Source organism: Galeopterus variegatus, unplaced genomic scaffold, assembly GCF_000696425.1.
Source record: "Galeopterus variegatus unplaced genomic scaffold, G_variegatus-3.0.2 Scaffold3689, whole genome shotgun sequence".
NCBI lineage: Eukaryota > Metazoa > Chordata > Mammalia > Dermoptera > Cynocephalidae > Galeopterus > Galeopterus variegatus.
In genome coordinates this window covers 52,343-64,523 of record NW_007729800.1, presented here as the reverse complement: position 1 = coordinate 64,523, position 12,181 = coordinate 52,343, and the positions used below count along the sequence as shown (strand labels likewise).

Genomic DNA, 12,181 nt, shown 5'->3' with positions numbered 1-12,181 from the left:
TTTTTATTAAAAATAAGGCTTAACCTTCTTAGATATAACACAAAAAGCACGGGCAACAAAAGAAAAAAATAGATAAATTGGACTTCATCAAAATTAAAACCCTGTAGTGCTTCAAAGGATACCATCAAGGGTGGCCCGGTGGTGCATTCAGTAGAGTGCGGCGCTTGGGAGCGCGGCGGCACTCCCACCGAAGATTCGGATCCCATATAGAGACCGGTCCGCGACACCAAGGGTTGCGATCCCGTTGCCGGTCACAGTACAGGCGCGACACTGAGGGTTGCGATCCTGTTACCGGTCATGAAAAAAGACAAAAAGGAAAAAAAAAAGGATACCATCAAGAAAGTGAAAGACAACCAACCCATGTAATGAAAGAAAATATTTGCAAATCAGGTATCTGATAAGGGACTTGTATCCAGAATATATATATATATATAAAATAAAAAGACAATCCAATATTTAAAATTGACAAAGGATTTAAGTAAACATTTCTCCAAAGAAGACATACAAATGGCCAACAAGCACATGAAAATATTCAAATCATTAGTCATTAGGGAAATGCAAATCAAAATCATAGTGAGATACCACTTCACACCCACTAAGATGGTTAAAATTAGAAGGACAGACAACAATTAGTGTTGATAAGGATATGGAGAAATCAGATCCTTCATGCATTGCTGGTGGGAATGCAAAATGGTGCAACTGCTTTGGAAAACTGTTTGGAAGTTCCTCAAAAATTAAACATAGAGTTACCATATGAGCCAAAGATTGCATTCCTAGGAGAAATGAAAACATAAGTGCACACAAAAACTTGTAGATGAATGTTCAGAGCAACATTATACATCAGAGCCCCAAAATGGAAGGAATGGAGGAATGGATCAACAGTGTGGTATATATATATATATACACAATGGAATATTCAATGGGATGAAGTTCTGATACATACTATAACATGGATGAACTATGAAAACATTCTGAGTGAAAGAAGTTGATCACGAAAGACCACATATTGTATGATTCCATTTATATGAAATGTCCAGAATAGACAAATCTATAGGAAAAGAAAGTAGATTAGTGGTTACCCTATCTGGTTGCTGGGCAGTAGGAGGGCAAGGGAATGGATAAGGGGCTTCTTTTTGGAATGATTAAAATATTCCCAAATTAGATTTCAGTGATGCTTGTACTGCTCTGTTGAAGGTATTAAAAATCATTGAATTCATATGCTTTAGATAGGTGAATTTTATGGTATTCGAATTATATTTCAATAAAGCAGTTAGAAAAAGAAAAGAATGATGCTCTATTTTGATAACAGGCATTGTCTAATAAAGTATATAAATAATTGCTGTTATGTAGAGCCAGTGAGGCAGAGCTGCTAAATGCTTAAGTAAGCTCTGGAGCAGACAGATCTGGGTCACAATCCTTGCTCCAGGTTGCTATCAGTTATTAGTTGCACATTCTTGGGCAAGTCACCTGACCTCTCTGTGCCTTAGTTTCTTTCTGCACAAAGAACATCATGATGATTTCTCCATACTGCATTTTTTGAGCATTAACTTCGAAAGTTTGTGTAAGTGCAGAGCACAATGCACAGCATACAGCAAACTGTCAATAAATGCAGGTTAGCTGTAGGAGTTGTGATAGTAGTGATATTAGTACCAGTGGTCGGAGTCATAAGATTGGTTATTTTAACGGTTTGCATTCTGTGTCTACAGATAAATGGTCACATATTCTAGAAAAATTCCCTTCTAGAAAAAATTCTCTTCTAGAAAAGAGGATGTGTTCAAGAATGTTCTTATCAGTATTGTTAGTATTAGGAAAAATAAAGTTCAGTCATGCAATAAATGAAACAGTTGGCAGTGGAATTTGAATGAAATGGAACTACACATATCAACAAGAACCCCCCCCCCGAAAAAATTAAAAAGTTGCAAAAGATATGGAAGCATGATCTTTATATAAAGCTTAAAATCTGCAAACCAATACTATTATTTTGGATGCATGTATGAGTAGTAAAAGCATAAAGACTTTCATAGGAATGATAAACACGAAATTCAGGATAATGGTGATTTGGGGAGGGGAAGAATGAAGGCAAATGGAGTCAGGGAGGTGACTTCAAGTGTATTTCTAGGGTTTTAAGCTGAGAGATGGACACTGTGATAGTATTTTTATGTCCTTTAGTATTTTAATGCCCTTTCATGTATTATTACATATTTCGTAAATTTTTTTAAAGAAAAGAATTGGAGACATGTAGTTTGTTATACAATTCTCACTACTTTTCTGGATTTTTACATTTTTTTCAAATTAATAAAATACTGTAGTTTAAACTCTACATGCATAACTTCCCCTCTTTATCACCTATATTTTACTACTCAAATGAATTGAAGGGAAGATGGAATGAGGTAGTGATATTATTTCTAAAGTAGTGAACCAAGGCCTTTTCGGCTGAGAACCAGAACTTGAAATAAATTAGGTTTGGTTCAGTCTGATGTATTAATTGGATTTAATTATTTATGAGCTAAGTGTCATAAGGGTCCATGATCCTTAAAAGAGCTAATCACATTTCAAAGGGCATTGAAAACCATATAAATGCAATAAAGTTGCATAGTCTATTCATCAGCACGTTACCTTAAGGTCCTGTGAAGAAGTGGTCTATTCAACATTCTAAAAACAGACTTTTGCACCAGACTTTGTACAATGTCTTTTAATACCCATGGTGAAGAAACAAAGATTACACACATGCCACAACACAACACTTACTTCATAAAGATACGTACATATTTAACAACATATATATGAGGGTACTTCAAAAAGTTCGCGGTAAAATGGAAATAAAAGATAATACGAATCTTTCCATGAACTTTTTGAAGGCTCCTCCTACTAGATACATTGGTGGGTGACTATCTGGAGGGTGGGGGTGGATGGGTAAAAATAAAATTAAATGATATAAAGCAAGAGAAGGGCTTTAATGGACTAATAATGATAATTTGCTATGTATTGAGAAATATGATTAACTCTCAGCACTTAAGGTTAAAAAAACAAAAAACTGGTTCCTTAACCTCAAGATCAAGATTCCCTTCTTCCCAGAGCAAAAGATGTGGTGAGTGCCACATCGTGTGGCCATCGAGCAGGTTTTAAGGGACAGAGCTACCCCAGCAAGAATAAGTAATAAGTCACCAGTAACAAGACATCTCAACATCACGTACCCCTTCAATGCAGGATGCACCGAGAGTGACAAAACATGGTATTCTTGCCCCAAAATGCATAACCTCAATCTAATCATAAGAAAACATCAGACAATGAGGGATATTTTACAAAATAAGTCACCAGTACTTTTCAAAAGTATCGAGGTCATGAAAAACAAGAGAAAACCAAAGATATGTCACAGGTTGGAGGAGACTAAGGAGATAGAATAACTAAGTGTAATCTGGGATCCTGGATCGAAGCTAAAACAGAAAGAGGACATTGGTAGAAAAACTAGTAAAATTCTATAAGTCTGTGGTTTTTTTGTTATTGTACCAGTGTTAATTTCTGGGTTTTGATAATTGCACTGTATTTATGTAAGTTAACAGTAGGGGAAGCCAGGTGAAGATTACACAGGAACTCTCAGTGCATTTTTGTGCAATTTTTCTTTAAGTTTAAGATTATTTCAAAATAAGAAGTTTTTTTTTTTTTACAAATCTAGGCCTGGTGACTTTTTTGGGAGTCAATTTTTGATCACGGATTCCATTCCTTTATCTGTTATTGGTCTCTGTAGGTTCTCTATTCCTTCTCCAGAGAATTTTGGTTATTTACATTTTTCTCAAAAGTTTTCCATTTCAACTATGTTTATTGGCATGATATTGGCACGACATCAGAATTTGGCATGACATTCACTTATACTCCAAAAAGTTTTGAAATACCACCCTTCTTATTAGTATTATTCATTTGTGCTCTTTCTTCCTCTGTTTGCTCCTTTGATCAGGACTGCAAGAGCCTTGTCCTTCTTATTAACCTTTCAAAGAATGTTTTGGTTTTGTTAATCATTCTATTGTTCGTTTCTATTTTCAGTAATTTCTGGTTTTATCTTCATTTTTTCTTCTATTTTTAAAAATTCATTCTATTACTCCTTTTGTAACTTCTTGGATTGAATGCTTTGCTCATTAATTTGCCACCTCTCGTTTTCTAATGTAGGCAGTCATAAGAATATAGTTATTTCTTCTAGTTCTATTTGACTGCATCATTCAATTTTAGTATGCAGTGTTTCGTTGTCGTACAACTTTACAGGTGTCATTTCTGTCATAATTTAACCCTTTAGTTATTTGTGAGTATGCATTTTTATTTCTAAATATATGGGAGTTGCTATTATTCTATTATTATTACTAATTTTATTTTATTAAAATATGGGCATACTTGGAGTTTAAACAGTATTCTTGTAATCTGACACAAGGCTCACAATACAATTTTAGTACATATTTTCATTTGTTCCTCACTCTTCCCTCCGAAAGAGTTATTGGTTACCTGAAATGAGGAAAACGTTTCAAAATGGAATATGCATCATTGACTGAATGATCTGAGGTTTTATCCTTGACTCCCTCCCCACATCTTCTATACTAATGAAGAGTATTAAAGCACACCTTTAGCTTGATTTGTGGTTCAGTTCACCATCTTCAAACAAATTATAGCCAATAAAAGTTTTCAAATTAGCAACTCCTCTCTGGCACTTGCAGGAATCAATGACAACTCTGTGTGGATAGAGGTTATGGAGATTTGTGATTGTGCTGAAGAATACAGGTCCACAGTACTTATTATTGCTGGTGTTAAAGTATGACAAGTAATATCCTGGTTAATTTATATATTCCCACTATTAGAAACACTGAGCTAAGCTGGAATCTAAAGACAAGGTCAGGAAATTCACTCTGTAAAATGAAATCTAATGACATTTAATATACAAGGGAAGAGAGTTTTTTCTAACATATCCTGCTCTGTGGTTTTGAGTGTTCTTTTGCCTGACTGAGATGTCAGAAGTAACAGCCCTAAATCATACAGACCCAAAAAAGTGGTATTGGTAGTTATTCATCACTGCCTGTATTAGTCAGATTTCTCTGGACAAACAGAACCAATAGCATGTGTTTATATAGAGAGAGAGAAATTTATTTTAAGGAATTGGTTCATGAGATTACAGAGATTGTAATCCAAACTCTGCAGCGTGGGCTGGGAGACCTAGGGAAGTGTGGGTGTTGCAGTTCAATTCTGAAGGCCACCTGCTGGCAGAATTCCTTCTTGCTTGTGGGGAGGTCAGACTTTGTTCTATTCAGGCCTTTAAGTAATTGGATGAGGCCCACCCACATTATGGAGGGCAATCTGCATTACTCAAAGTTCACCGATTTAAAATGTTAATCTTATCTTCGGCACAGGTGCTGACAGTCACCTCTGTGCGCCATGAATATGTATAATCAATAAAAGAATTTTTCAAAAATGTTAATCTCATCCAAAAAACACCCCAACAGAAGCATCCAGCACTATGATTGACCAAATATCTGTTCACCATTCAAGCCGACACATAAAATTGAGGGGCTATTGTGGGTGGTTGCTACTGTTTTTGTCCCCAGGAGACGGTGTGTCTGAGAGGAAAAGTGCCCTGACTTTGATTCCAGCTGTGCTGCTTCCTAGTTTTGTGATCTTGAACAGTTTAGTTAACCTTTTGGAGCCTCAATTCTTTCTACAACTAAAAATAAGGTTGTGAGAACTAAATGAGATAATTCACATATAACATCCAAGGGTCCCTTTGCAGACACTCAGTAATTGTTCATTTCCCTCTGCTTCCTCAGGAAGGATATTCTCTAGCTGCTGCCTCAGTCTCAACCAAACTTCTTAAGAGATAGAGACGACCCAACCCCCTGGGCTCTGACACTCTGCTCACAAAACACATCTCATTACTAGTTCCATTTTCCATGTATGTGGACATAAGAATTCTGTAAGAAAGGATCATCCCATTGCTCATGAATACAATGGCATTCTTATTCATAAATCAGTGTCTGGGTCAGAAATTACTGGTAAGAAGATAAATCCACTCTAAGAAACTCAAATAAACAGGGTTTGTTATCAAGACTGGTGGGAATCTATTAGAGACCTAATTGCAGGAATAGCCTATCCTCCATAGGAAACCATAAAATGAGTTGCCTGTCCCTGTCTCTTACTCATTTCTCCTGGGCTTCCTTAATTATGTTCTAAATGTCTGCTCCCTTGTAATTTGGGCCACATGTGGCACTTCATGGACTCTCTGGCCTACCCTCTACGTGACCTTGCAGCTCCAAGCACATGCTAACTGACTAATTCCTTCTCTGTGTTTCTTAGCTCAAATCCTTCAGAGAATCTGATTGGTTGCTGGCCAGCTCCTTTGGTCAGATGGTCAAATCAGCTGTGGCTAAGTGGGAATAGGTCACATGAATCAAAATGGATCATGTGAATCAAAAACTTAAGCTAAAAGGGTAAGTTGGGTGTGACAGCAAAGTAACCTACAGTTTCTCTTAGTTTTCTATCAGTTTCTAATACGGTTGCTTAGCTGGATCAGTCAATGCACCTCAAAGAGCTGTGCTTGCCCTCTGTTTCTGCATCTCAAATACAAAGATTGCCTTTATCTCACAGCCGGCCTCCCAACTTGCACAGGCTGGTTTCTCCTCAAGTGAGAGAAGCCGCAGCTCCCAAAGACCCTTTTGCCTCTTTAGTTTCTAGAGACTCCTAGTTGCCATTTGGCTGACACTTGAGAACATTGACCACTCCATTATGTAACTTCAAATTGACTGCTAGGATCTCTGGGATGGACTGACCCTCTCCTGTTGTCCTGCTGCTTGTAATTCCCGTCTCCCTGTCTCTGTGGCTTTCCTGGTCTTTGACACCTCATCCCTCCACAGACCTGCAGAGTATGCCTGTATTCACATTTCCTTCAGCATCCAGCTAAAGCTCCCTCTAGGGATGCTCCTGGCCCATTGCTTTACTCCACTCCTGAATGAACCAACTCAGAGCATTGGCTTTCTGAACTTGCAAAGCTGAGAGGCAGAGCCAGACTTGGCTGGGTCCCTAAGACATGTGAGATACCCTGAGAGGACAAGCCTGAAGTGGCTGGTCCGCCTTCACCAGTACAGAACCACCAAATGGAAGTGGCAGCAAAGGATCATAGAGAAAAGAACCAACCTGTGAGTCAGCAGGCCTGGATTTGAACTCCAGCTCTTAACTTTATAAGCTGTGGGACCTTGGCCAAGTTTTCTGAGGCTTAGTCCTATAAAATAAAAACAATAATTATACTTAAGGCATAGGGTTGCTAGAAAAGCTGAATGAGTTTAATTAGCATGTAATAAACAAATGGTAATCATTATTTTAAAAATCATTTCTACCAATGTTAATAACATTTCCCAGTCCCCAGAAAATGGCAAAAGAGGAGGCATAGTATTGCTGTATCACACAGTTAACTCCTCATTTCTGAGAAATAGGCTTCTCTCTTCACTTCATCTATCCTACAAGGTCACTGTCATATGGGGGTGGTGAAGAAATGATGGATGTATTTATAGCAGTTAGAAAAACTGTGTTTTAAATTTGAAGAACTTCCTCCACCTAAAACCCTCTCCTGTAATAAAAGTTTAAAGTCTTTCCTTGCAGCTTACCTTATGTTTTTTTCTTAAACTACAGCAGCAATGTCACATTGAGGTTTCTTTCTCTGTGCAAATACCATGGTACTAAAACATATTCTTACTGAATTTTGGTTGGAGAGAAAATTATTTCTAAGTCAGTTTTTCTATGGCCAAGAAGCGTACAGTAATCAAGACATTATTTGTAAACAGGAACAAGAAATAATTTATAGCCTATGTGCATTCAATTCACTCTTCCATGAACTTACATATTTATGTGTTTGAATAAAATCTATGAATACTAACTGGCTCTTTATTCTAGTAAATGAGACTGTGGTGGGGAGTGAATTGAAGGAAGAAAGTGTGGGGCACATAATTGGAAAATAAGATGGAGCGATGGATTTTAGATGCATATCTGCCACTGAATCATCTTGTGACTCTAAGTATAACACTTTGTGCTCTGGTTCCCCACCTGGAAAATTATGATATTATAACTATCTGGAAAAAAATTTTTAAAAAAAATTTTTTTATCAACAAGGAGACTATCAACAAGATTTATAGACTTCTGGATCCAGAAAGGCAAACATTCAAAACAGGAGTCCTTAGACTATGTCTTGTTTCATGTTAAGCCGGAAACTTTTTATCCTTAACAGAATTTGTAATATTTGAAGAAGCCATTTTAAATCTAGGGTTTCATCAAATTAATAGTATTTATATGTTGTTTAGGCAAAGGGACAGATGAGTAGGTAATGTACAAAAGATGATACACATTTGGCCTAAAAAAATTACCAACCTCACTAATAATATAAAAATTGCAAGCAAAACAACAAAGTAACAGTTTTTCACTTTTCAAATTAGAAAAAAATTAAATAGTCTGATGATACAAGTCTAGTTTTGGTGAGGGAGTGGGGAAATGACCACATTATTGGTAAGAGTACAAGTTAGTTCAGTATGAGATTTGTAAGAGCTATCTGGTAGTAGCTCTAAAAATTTTGAAACCTGCATGCCCTTTGACCAAGAAATCCCACTTCAAGGAATCTGTCCTACCTAAATGCAGTACACAAAAATGCACATACGGTGGTGTTTGTGACAGCAATGTATATAATGGCATGAAAGAGAACATAAACATCTATTAATAGAAAGTGATTCAGGGCCGGCCCGGTGGCGCACTCGGTAGAGTACGGCGCTTGGGAGCACAGCGGCGCTCCCGCCGAGGGTTCGGATCCCATATAGAGACCGGTCCGCTCACTGGCTGAGCGCAGTGCGGGCGCGACACTGAGGGTTGCGATCCCGTTACCAGTCACGAAAAAAGACAAAAAGCGAAAAAAAAAAAAAAAAAGAAAAGTGATTCAATAACTTATAGTACATTCATATTACCATCTGCCACTGTTAAAGAGAATGAAGTAAATCCACATACACTGACAGATGGAATAGGAAGCGGGGGCTGTTCATACAATATCGTCAAGTCATAAAAACAAATTGTAGAACAATATGTAGAATATGGTCTCGTTTTTTGAAAAAGCTGTGTATGGAAGCATACCCACTAAACTGGTAAGAGGAAGATTGCAAAAAAGTTAAGGAATGACTCTTCCTTTTTTACTTCATGTACTTCATGTACATTATAATTTTTATAGCAAGTATAAATTACTTTTGTTATGTGGTTTAAAATAGCATGTAATTTTATATAGACAGGCTTTTACAATTATCTCTTAGCCCATCCCCCACACTGCAACGGGCAGTGTTTTGGGAGGCATTTTTATATAAACAACCTTTTCCTCTAATTATACAAGAATATATATTTATCATTGAAAATTTGCAAAATATAGAAAAGTCAAAGAAAATAAAAAGAACACTAATCTCACTCTCTAGAGATAAACCATACATATATTTTGCTACATTGTCTTCCAGTCTTTCTTCAATAAATTATAAAAAACCTAGAAATATAAAGTATTATATACTGATTTTTCACTCAGTGTTTTATTATGAGCATTTCCCCATGTTATTAACCACTTTTTTGACATAAATTGCATAGTTATAGAATATACCCTATTATAATGTACCATTTGTTATTTAATATTGATCATTGTGGTAATTTCTAATTTTTTGCTTTTGTGAACGACATGTACAAGGGGTCTTCAAAAAGTTCATGGAGAAATAGAATTGAAAGATAATACGAGTCTTTCCATGAACTTTTAAAAGTACCCTCATATATATTTCATAGTATCTCTGATTATTTCTTCAGGATAAATTTCTAGAAAAGGAAGAAGTGTAAGATTGCCATGAATATTTTAAAGACTCTCAACACGTATTGCCAAATTAGCTCCCGGAAAGGCTGAAATAATTTGCACTCTTACCAGAAGAGGATCAGACTGAATGAAGCTTTGGCCATCCTACTCTGGCCAATGGTTTTATTTTTAGTTTAAATAAATCATGAAAAGAAACTTTGGCCTATTTCATAGGTAAAAATGTTCTTCCTTTTTAAAATTTATATTTCTTTGATTGTTGGTGTAGTTGAAAATTTTAAATATACTTTAGTTTATAGTTTAAAAAAGAACATTTTCCTCCATAGTCAAAAAGCAGGATCACAGTTAAAATTAATAATAATTTCTTAATATTATCCGACATCTATTTCATAGTTATATTGCACCAATTGTCTCAGAAACATCTTTTCTGGTTTGTTCAAAACAAAATCCAACTCAATACCATGCATTACACCTGTTTGTTAAGTCTCTTGAGATTCTTTAAATGGTTTCTTTCTTTCCTGCAAAATGTTTTATTTTTCAGGATTTGTCTGGTTGCTTCCTTGTAGGGCTGTTCACCTATTTGCTCTATTTCCTGTATTTTTGATAAATGGGGAGCTAGCTCTAAAGGCATGATAGATTCAAGTTAAACATTTTGGAGAAGCATATATCATAGGTGATGTTGTATACTCGTTATTGTGTCACGTCAGGAGACTGACCCATAACACCTCAAGATCAGTCATTAGTGATGCTAAGATTGACCCCTGGATTATGGTGGTGGCAATCTGCTTCTTTCATTATGTAGATGGGTTTTCCTCTTCGGACTGTTCAGTAATTTGTGAGATGTGCTTTGGCACTGTAAGAATATCTTTTGTCCATCTACCATTCACCTAATGACTTTACCATCAATAGTTAATTTCTAGCTTCTTATTTGAGAGATCATCAAATGGCAGATGACGCTGCTACAGCAGAAGGGCCTGGAGGCTCCAGGGGCCCTGGAATGGGAGGCTTCGGTGGCTTTCATGGAGTCCCATCAATAGTTAATTTCTAGCTTCTTATTTGAGAGATCATCAAATGGCAGATGACGCTGCTGCAGCAGAAGGACCCGGAGGCTCCAGGGGCCCTGGAATGGGAGGCTTCGGTGGCTTTCATGGAGTTTCAGCAGCGACATCCAGGGCCTGGGCTGGGCCGTGGAGCTCATGGAGGCAAGGCTGAGGACAAGAAGTGGATCTTCATCACCAAGCTGGGCCACTTGGTCAAGGACATGAGGACAAAGTCCCTGAAGGAGATCTATCTCTTTTCTCTGCCCATCAAGGAGCCTGAGATCTTTGACTTTTTCCTGGGGGGGCATCCCTCAAGGATGAGTTTTTGAAGATTATGCCAGTGCAAAAGCAGACCTGTGCTGGCCAGCGGACTATATTCAATGCATTTGTTGCCATCGGGAACTACAATGGCCAAGTCAGTCTGGGTGTTCAGTTTTCCAAGGAGGTAGCCACCACTACCTGAGGGGACATCATCCTGACCAATGTCCCGGTGCAGAGAGGCTACTGGGGGAACTAGATTGGCAAGCCCCACACTGTCCCTTTCAAGGTGACAGGATGCTGTGGCTCTGTGCTGGTGTGCCTCATCCCTGTCCCCAGAAGTCCTGGCATCGTCTTGGCCGCTGTACCCAAGTAGATGCTGCTGATGGCTGGTATTGGTGACTGCTACACCTCAGCCAGGGGCTGCACGGCCACCCTAGGCAACTTTGCCAAGGCCACCATTGATGCCATCTCCAAGACCTACAGCTCTCTGATCCCCCGTCTTCTGGAAGGAGATTGTTTTCACCAAGTCTCCCTATCAGAAATTCACTGACCATCTTGTAAAGATCCACACTGGAGTCTCTGTGCAGAGGACCCAGGCTCCAGCCATGACTACAACATAGGGTTTTCACACAGGAAAAATAAAGTTAATTAATTAAGCCTGTTTTAAAAAAAATGTTATTTTCTATCTAAGTCAACATTTTCATTCAGGCTTGAAAATGGTGATTTTCTGATTCTATCATTCCTTCTGTTATATTTACTTCATATTATTCTATTAAATGCAGCTTTCCCTCCTCTATTGGGACTACTTGTCTACTCTGAAGTATAATTCCTGGTAGAAAGGGGAGGATATTTAATTTTTTCCCTTTAATTATCATTTAAATGTTTGTCAGCCACTTTTAGTTCTTTTGTGAATTGTCTTTTCAGGTCCCTTGCCTATTCGCAATGGGAGTGTTCCTCACCCTCCTATTGATATGTTTGTATTCTTTGTCATATATGGCATATATTTCCCTCAGTTTCCTGTGTGAATTTCAATTTCGCTCTTCAT

At 37.6% G+C, this 12,181-nt stretch overlaps 1 pseudogene; it reads left to right on the top strand.

The window, feature by feature from the left end:
* The first annotated feature begins 10,913 nt into the window (after positions 1–10,913).
* Positions 10,914–11,756, top strand: LOC103601337 (annotated as a pseudogene).
* Positions 11,757–12,181: the final 425 nt, after the last annotated feature.